This window comes from Poromitra crassiceps, assembly GCF_964638095.1.
Source record: "Poromitra crassiceps genome assembly, chromosome: 11".
NCBI lineage: Eukaryota > Metazoa > Chordata > Actinopteri > Beryciformes > Melamphaidae > Poromitra > Poromitra crassiceps.
The window spans coordinates 24,471,811-24,481,688 of record NC_139643.1 but is presented as its reverse complement, the minus strand read 5'-3'; the positions used below and the strand labels follow the sequence as shown (position 1 = coordinate 24,481,688).

General features: G+C 40.0%; 1 long non-coding RNA gene across 1 annotated transcript; it reads right to left on the bottom strand.

Moving 5' to 3' along the window:
• Positions 1-1,313: 1,313 nt before the first annotated feature.
• LOC310785450 lies at positions 1,314-5,995 on the bottom strand. Its single transcript, XR_014553175.1, has 3 exons — positions 5,857-5,995; positions 3,712-4,193; positions 1,314-3,589 (listed from the first exon to the last, which is right to left on the bottom strand). It is a non-coding gene; the product is annotated as an uncharacterized lncRNA (long non-coding RNA).
• Positions 5,996-9,878: the final 3,883 nt, after the last annotated feature.

Sequence of the window (9,878 nt, the reverse complement as noted above, 5' to 3'; positions counted from 1 at the left end):
TGGATCTCAACAGGGGGCTGAAATTGCTGACCATCACAGCCTGGTGATTACCTCTGCAACATTTTCCAGCAATTGCTGGAAATCTCTATGGGTACATGTAATGGGGGAAAGGAAATGTTTTGTGAAAACACTTCCTTTTACCCATTACCCATACCTTCCAAAGTTGTGCCAGTTACCCGTGGTGTGTAACTGTTGCCATAGCAAAACTTCCAGCTACTGTAGGTCTGTAACCCACTGCTCAGCTGTCTATGCGCAGGCAGGACAGATTTGTTTGTGTAAGTTCAGAGTAAAACCACATTAGAATGGACAAACAACTGGTATTAGTTCATAAATAAAAGAGCCAGAGTCACTCTATGCTCAAACCTATCCATGAGGAATGCAAATGTCTGTTTCAATTCTGCATTCAGTGCAGCACATTATTCAACAACCATCTGAATTGATGTCTGGGTCTTTGCCTTGCTGTGTTATACTGCCCTCCACAGGCCAAGTGTAAAACATACAAAAAGGGTGTCCTGTCTCAGTGGAGAGGCAGCGTTACGCCCACTGTCTTTTTGATCTTCTGTTTGTTATGGTTAATTGCTCTCTTTCCCCCCCCTTTTTTGTATTGAGATAACACTTTGGGAACAACATTTTAATATCTCACATGGACTATTCCTAAAATTGATGTTAAAAGTGAAATCCCATCTGTCTTCATGAAATGGTCAACAAATACCTACTACAGTCTTGATATAGAGCTAAACAGTCACATGACGTCTCTTGCCCAGGAAATGAGTTCCCCGTTCATTTTCCCCATAGACATTTTGAAACATCCTTATATAACAAGTTTGAATGATGGAACCAAGCCAACCCGTGACCTACTGAATCGTGAGTGACCATAAGACATTTTTCACTTGGAGCAAAAACAGAAAATAACAAGCGGGGGGCAGGGGGGAGGGGGAATCTTTTCACACCAAGGACTCCTAAACTCACACAAATAACACCACAGACCTCTATTTGATAAGATTTTGACTCAGGGTCCCCCATCTGAGAAGATTATAGCTTTGATGATGAACCTCCAACTGATTTTTTTTTTACTTGACCTTATACTGTATAAAATGACCTATTGTGAGCTCTAGGATCATCACAGCCTTGTTAAACTCTCTAGACCCATAATGTAGACACCTCAAAATGTATGGGATGTCCAGGACAATTGAAAATAGTGCTGCTCATCAATTGTCAACATTGTCAAAATCACACAATTTTCAAGAGTTATTTATACAGCATCACAGCATTATGTTGCTTTTTTCAAGGTCATGAGGTCTTCAGGTGGTAACTGATGCACTTTATTATTTCACAGTGTTTCTTATTCTGATAGAATTGTGCTTTATGGTATATTTACAGTACATTTATGGACAGTGAATTGAAGCATTGGAACAAATCCTCATGTACACAAATAGATTTTGACCACCACAAATAGATTTTGACTGCCACATATTATTTTCAACAAGTTGACTGCAAACTCCTGCTTTAGGACTTGTCTTGGCTGAACATCATTCTGATTGATTGATTTTAATTGTGGATAATAAAAGACAGCATCCAAGGGATTAAAAATATAGAAACTGCAAGCACTTATTTACATCATGGTCCCTGGTCTTATGAAAACAAGACATATAGCAACACATAGCATCATATATACTGTACAGCACAGATCAATCAACGAGTCGATCACTCACCCAAACAATTATCCATAGCAATATAAAAATAGAACAATAGAAATACATGATAATACATAAAAACACAATCTTAAAATTGTGTTGTTATATTCTAACAGTTTGTTTGAAAGTAATTTTGTAATTTTGTGGTTATGGCCGAAGTGGCTGCCGTAAACCGTTTAATTTCACTTCCTGATCTGCCCGGCCCGCACACAGACTATAATCATCAAGACAACACTCGCTGATTCACTCGACGTTGGTCTCATCTACTATTGGAGGTAAGATGTGAGGCATCAATATTAAATTTAGACTGTTTATTAACAATCGAAAATCTTGCTCGTAGTTGCTTTAAAGTCCGAGTTAAAGCAGCTACGAGCAACTTTTTCGATTGTTATTAAACAGTATAAATTTAATATCAATGCATCACATCTTACCTCTAATAGTCGACGAGACCAACGCAGAGTAGTCTCGCTTGAACCCCGAGTGAATCGGCCAGTGTTAGTCTGTCTGTGGCCAGGGCAGATCAGGAAGTGAAATGAAACGGTTTGCAGCAGCCACTTCAGCCATAACCACAAAATAACTTCCAAAAAACCTGTTAGAATATAACGAGAGATGTTCCCGAGAGTATGCGTGGCGTTCACATTGTTTATGTTATGTTGCTAGGCAGCGCAAACGGCGTAGGCAGGCAGCTGCGTTTCACTTCCGGGTTTCACTTCCGCGTTTCACTTCCGGGTGTAGCCGGGCCGGCGGTAGGAGAGAGAGAGAGAGAGCCCCCTGTTGACGCGAGTTTAGACAGACACAGACTTAATAATCACCTAAGGGAGCAATCTCCGATTGACACGGCTTTGGTCTCAGCTACTATTATAGGTAAGATGTGATGCATCAATATTGTAATTATACTGTTTAATAACAATAGAAAAAGTTGCTCGTAGCTGCTTTAAGGTTTCAATCAAATAAAATCGGTTGCACAAAACATGCTTAAATCTTCTCTTTAAGGTTTCCCTAAAATGTTTTAACCTTAATGAGAAGATTTGAGGGTATTTTGTGTAACCGGTTTTATTTTATGGAAACTTTAACTCGGACTTTAAGGAAAATCTTAACTCATGGTGTTTTGTGCAACTGGCCCCTCATCCTAAAATCAACCCTGTCTCCTCTGGCCTCTCTTGCAGGAACATGGTGATGAGGTCGTTAGGCTGATTGGGTGCACCATTGATCTTAAGAAGCCCTTCAGACCATTAGTCTCGCTCCCTCCTCACCAAGGCACCTTTTGTTGTGTTGATTTGTTTTGTGTTGTCAGGTTACTTCCGTTAGTTTTACAGGATAGGCTACAGTATATAGGAAAGACAATGAGCGAGATTTGTTTGCTACATCATTGTACAAATAAGACATTTTTGCAAAAATATTTAGATTGGGCATTTCATGAACAAATTATGAGGATCAAAATGTAAGGTAGCCGTAGCGTATCCAATTTTCATTTCTTTGCGTTTAGCCTACTTCTCTCAAACACATTTGAAATACATTTCAGTCAACACTAAAACATGAAGAAGATGGGAAGATTTTTAAAACTAGACCGATCAATCCCCAAACAAATAACACCATAGAAAAACATCTTTCTCAAAGTAAAATTTCCATTGTCAAGTTATGAGGAGAGCTATGATGTCAGATTGTTTTCATTTCAACGGTGATGTTGTCTCCATCACCTCCATTTCAACGGTGACTCCTTCCTGCCCTCCTCTCTCTCGTCTCCTCTTCAACTTCTCTTTCTCCTCTTCCTCTCCTCTCTCCACGTTCTCTTGACCTTGAGTCACCGAAGTGTTGCATATGTTGGGGCACATCTTTTTGATTTGATACACTAGGAGTCCCACGAAGATTAATAGGAGTAGACCAAATGCAATACCCTAAAACATGGACCAGAGACAAACAACAGAATAAGACCACATTTCTGGGAAAGTTGCTGCTCTCTTTTCAAACATCAATTCTGGACAGTTGCATTTTTAAAGACATCAGATGTTTTCCTTACCTGAGACGTTGTGAAGAAAGTCAGAGTCTCAAGTCTTCGTCGTAGTAGTTCTTTAGAATAATCATCATGTGTTTGGTTGAGTGGCTGACACCATTTCTCTAAGGTATTGTCGTTAAGAGTGACAAATGTGCCCTTCCAGTGTGTCATTCCACAGGCAAAGTATTGGCCATCGAGGAACAACAGGGTCAGCCACATTATGGGAGCGACTAAACTGGCGACACACTTCCTGCGCCACTTATGATCCAACCTGCATTCTTGTACGATCAGCATCAGCACAAAAACAATACAGGCGGGAATGGAAAAGAATGCAAAGGAAAAGAGGCTGTTCCATATGCATTCTTCCTGGCAAGGACAATCAAACTCTGCCGACAACATCAACTCCAAGCCCATGAGGATGAAGCTAAAAGCCGCATTTGACATAACAGGGCTGTCACCAAATGCACTCTTGATTCTTCCGACCCATGATTCAGCCATACTTAATTCTACATAAAAAAAGAGAAAATTGCAGATGAAAAGTCAGAGAGAAGGTGCACACTGATGAAAATGCAGTTAATAATACTTTTTGTGGGGAGGTTTGCCTTGCAGTCAGGGCCATATTGTGGTGTTGCTCGGGTGGCTATTCAATGCATGGAATCATATAAAAACAGATGACAGCTTTCACTAGGCTACTTCCACTATGCTGTGGTGTCTTTGCCTTTTCAATAGAATAGTATCTACATTAACAACTGAGGACAATTAATTCACTGCAGAGAGAACATATTTCTTCCACGGGGCAACCTTCACAGCTTTGTACAACAGGTAGCAGCAGAATTCTCTAGCCTATTATATGCTGTTGAAATATTGACCATAAATAATGTTAGAACTGACCTTAGTGTTGCTTACAGATGGTGAAAGCATAGTTTGACTTGAAAACGTATATGCAATGGGATTGAATTGAATTTAAAGGGATAGTTTGGTTTGTTTGAAGTGGGGTCCTATGGGCTAGTCCCATACAGTCAATGAAATATAGGTACAGCGTTCGGAGGCTGAGCACACCGTGTATCGGGTTTTGGCACTCTGAAGTAGCAGCCTATAGGGCTTTCTCTCTGAAGCTGTGGGCCAGGTACGCAATTTAGCCACCTAAAAGAACGCCTACTGAAACAAATCAATATCAGTGTACGTGTACCCTCTATTTTGACAATTTTCCGCGATTTACTTTACCGTCAAACAGCCCTCTCATTTGGCACTACATTTTCTCCCAACCAAAGAACTATGTATTCCTACGCAAAATGCATTCACAGCGCCGCAGGGCTTGATTACACAACAAATACAATACACGAATGAAAATATGAGTCATTTTGATAGTGACGACATCAACACTCCTCCGGAAAGTTTGGCAGAACTTTGCTATCCCTTTAAATGAGGCACACATTTTCAAAAACAAAATAGGTTCCAATATCACATTTAAATCTTCAATTTTGAATAGGCTACTCTTAACCATATGGGGCATATGTTTGGAATCTCAAATGGCCTTTTCATTCACAATTAAATATTGGCTGTGTAGATGGACCACCTGGCTGTGAATGTACAGACCAGTATATATATATATATACATATATATATATATATATATATATATATATATATATATATATATATATTTTTTTTTTTATTTTTTTTTTTATGTTTTCTTTTACAAAATAATGCATGCATAAGTGGGAAATGACAATACTAATGTGGCATATATATTTTTTCAATTAAGTTAACTATACACCCACATCCCTAGCTGTCAAGTGGTAATGTGTTTTTCTTTTTCTTTTTTTATACAAATATAACAAATGTTTTCATAATTGAGATATCAGAAGTAGAAATTATTATAATATTTGTGTCAAGCACCAGAGTCTGAGTGACGTGAGTGTCATATATTTGATCTGGTCTGTAGTAATCTCTTAGTTTTAACAATGTTGAATGCTTACAAACAGGCTACAACTGCAGCCCCGACCTCAAACTCTCACTGCCATGCAGGGTAAATAAAATCTTTTTTTCTTTAGTATTTTTTTTTTTACTTCCAAGTCTGCTATACAGTGATTAGACCAACCCAAGCATATTAAACACCCTTATATGGCCCTTTCATGGTCCATGTAATACAATTGGTAGTCTACTCACCAGAATTTAAAAATGGAACCAAAATCTCTTAAGAAAAAAAAATCTACTTGATGGCTTGAGTTGTCAGAGGGGTAAATGCGCCAAAATGGACTCAAATGCAAAGTTGGCAAACAGAGAATTGGGGTCATGCAAAAAGCTTTAGCTGAACTGATGCCGAGGTAGGCTAGAAGAAAACAGACAATCCAAAAATGCAAAAACTTAAATAGGCTGACAGGTGGGAGGGAACACAATCAGACCTGGCAGGATATAAGTCTGAGAAGACTTCCACAAGATACACTGAAACAACCTGACATAAGAACAGTTTCTTCCCACAGCCCATCACTCTGATGAACACTTAAACCAGTCACTTGATCACTTCATTCGAACACTTTGCTGTACACTTTACCTTGAATCACTTCACCTGTTGTACCTACCTCATGCACATAACCCCCCCCCCCCCCGACACACACACACACACACACACACACACACACACACACACACACACACACACACACACACACACACACACACACACACACACACACACACACACACACACACACACACACACACTGCTCTAAGGTGAAACATGTAAACTGTGCAATAACTGTGTAATAAGCGAAGCGGCAGGGCCACTTATTTTATTTGCCATTATTAGTGGCCGAGGCAGCAAAGCTGAAAACTTGAGACTTGGGATTTGGGACTTGTGAACAATCTTTATTTTTGTGTGTATTAACATTAAGTAAAGGTCTCATAATAATAACTAATCAATGCTGATGCTGTATGCTAATAGATAGTGTGGATAATACAGTAGCCTACATGCTTTGAATCCCGTGGTTTTAGCTATGCCGTGTTCTAAGCAGACTGGATGACATGCAGCAGATCATAGAACGCTCATAAGAACGCTCCATAAGAGACTTGAGACTTGACTTGGACTTGTGACCAAATACTTGAGACTTGACTTGGACTATAGCTAAAAGACTTAAAACTTGACTTGGACTCTAGCTCAAAGACTCAAAGAAAATGATGTGAGCATCTCTGTCAGTGCCCAGCCACGACCCATTGCTGCGCAGCAGCTATAATTTTTTCTTTTTCTTCTTCTTCCGTAAAAATGTATACACGTCAGGAACCCTAAGGCCCACAGTAACCAACAAACTTTGCACATAGGTTGGAAATGTCACCCACTACTCAGAAACAAAATTACACCAATCTACCAATCTTTGGCAATATAACCCATATATATATATATATATAGCCCATTTCACATTTTGAAATGATGTAGTCCCATGGAGGAGAGAGAGCAGAGATCCAGGCTAACCCCCAGATCTCCCTTGGGGCCCTGGGCCCAGCCCTATACAGAGAACCCTTCCAGCAGAATGTGAATGGACGTGGTGCTCGCAATGGTGCTCACATGCAGCTGGAGGTCAGTAGTGGACCTGGGTGAACGCAGAGACCTGAAACTTGGCGCAATGACAGATATGACAGGTATTCAAGCCCCTTCGGGGGCAATACCAGGCTTGAACCCCTGGTATTGCCGCTTGTGGCTATATTTATTATTATTTTGTCCGTGGTGGAAATGGCCAGGCTTTACTGTGGGAACCGAGGGTGGGGGGTCCCGGGTGTGCTTTATCTCCAGAACCATTCATGGGACTGACTTCAAACTCGGGGGAGTTTGAAAATAGTGAAAATAGTGGGGGGCCAGCTGCTTCTTGCATCATATACAAAAAAAACAGAAACAAAAACACATACAATACAATTGTCACCCACAAAAGGATTTTGTTTACCATCTGAAAACATTATTTCTGCCTGCGTTGTTCCTACTTGATGCTTGTCTACAAACTGTATAGTGCTGTCATCGTTAGGTGCGTGGACAAAATGGGAACTGAACTTTGAACATGCCTGGTTTAGGGGTCCGACACACTCGGGAAGTGTGCTGCTGGGAACCGTCCAGTAACACACACAGGCCTTACACACACAACACAATACCGGTACCAGAGTCCCAGCAAACTAGATTTGAAGGCCTGATAATCTAGTAATAAATTAGTTCACTTGCTTCATGTTCCTTTGATCGCTGTCGGTTCATTCTAGCTTGTATGCATATCTTTTCTTTTTCCTGTGTAAGTACATCGAGGGCAACATAATATACCGGACTCAAATTCCTTGTATGTCTACATACTTGGCCAATAAAGCTGATTCTGATTTCTCAGAATTCTGACTTTTCTGTCAATTCTGACTATATTATATCCGATATCACAATTGACTATACAGTATCTCAGAATTCTGGCTTTATATATAAGAAATTCTGACCTTATAATCATGACTAAACATTTTATTGGACTCCACGCTATAGAACTAGCTTACTTATTCTAGTGTGTGACTTTTAATGTTGTCAGTGTTGTCAAGCTCTTGTGGTCTTGCAATGTTGATGCAAAACTTTGATCGAAAAAACTTTGAGATTATGTGATAATGTAAGAAGTCTTAAATCTGTTCTGTCTGCTATTTGTCTCAGACAGTGTGGTTAAGGTGGTTAAGGCAATTGAGGGCATTGCCATGGAACGTGCAGCATTACCAAGCCCTGTCGTGGGTTGGAGCATCTGCAGCAACCTGCATGTGAATTGTGTTTCAAGATGACAGCATGGCATGGGTGTTTTTCTTTGTGGTTAACAGGTTTACTATAAACGTGGTGGAGCTCTCTGTTTTGGGGCTTTTTGAGACTCTCTCTCTTCCTGTCGAAGACAAGTCACATTTGATTTGAATTGATTTGGGATAAACAAAGTAAAACATACATGGTCAAAGTACTTCATGTAAATTTGACCCCAGAGGATATAGCACAAGAAAGTATAAATTAAAACCCTTATTAATTTCCATTGTGATCCTTGGTGGAAACAGAAAATGTAAATCCAACAGTGAAACGCGCAAGCATAACAACAAAAATGGGCGTAAACAGCACATTGAGCATGCACATGCACGACAAGTACGGCAGCAAAGCAGGACGCTACATGTAGGCTAGCACAAGCAGCAGCATACAAAACACGTCAGACATACCATGTAAGATTTAATACCAGAGAGAAAAATCAGACAGGCATACAGTACATGCACGAGAAAAAGAAACAGAAAGAAAACACCTAAAATACATAGTGAATGAAAAGATGTCTGCTTATTCCATAAATATGACCTAACTTCATTCTCAAATGTAACTTTGTTTTGGCACTTTTTTATGCAGAGGGAGGCTGTTCCACAAACTGACACCTGTGAAGCAAAAAGTGCTTCGAGCCACTGTGCTGTACACTTTGGGTATTTGACACAGGACTTGCACAGGTATTGTAGGAATGTTGGTCATGCACCATAACAATATGGGAGTGGAGGTAGTCCGGAGCAGTGCTGTTAACACTGGCGCCGGAACAAGGGGGACATGGGGACATTTTGTCCTCCTTAAAATTTGGTCCCCCTAATTTTTTTTTTTTTTTTTTTTTTAAATCTGAGGGGGCAACTGCCCGTGATGCTTAGAGCCCACTTTACACTGTTTACACAGCCTGTGATGCTTGTTAAAGCCGTGATCGTTGTGGGATTATTACACCTGAGACAGACAGACCCAGGGATCAAGTTACAGAGAGCCCACTTTACACTGTTTACACAGCCTGTGACACTTGTTAAAGCCGTGATCATTGTGGGATTATTACACCTGAGAGACAGACAGACCCGGACTCTGTACTGCACTCACTGTCATTGGCTGCTGCTATAATCGTATACGGTTATTGTTATTTTATTTTTGTGTTGAGATAACAAGTTTTGATGTTTCGAAGTGATAATAATAATAATAAGTTCAGTGTTTCTGCCTGTGTTGCTGTCTGTTGTAGTGTAATTGTAAAATGACCTAAAGGGAGAGCAGGTCACCAAGTGAGTGAGAAAAGGAGAAAATACATGACATCACTACAGTATAATCCTAATGTTAATTTAAAATGAGATATTCATCTAAATATGGCTAAAAATCATCCAAACGTCCATAAAAACGTCAATTTTTCGTCGGCGCCGGAAAAAAA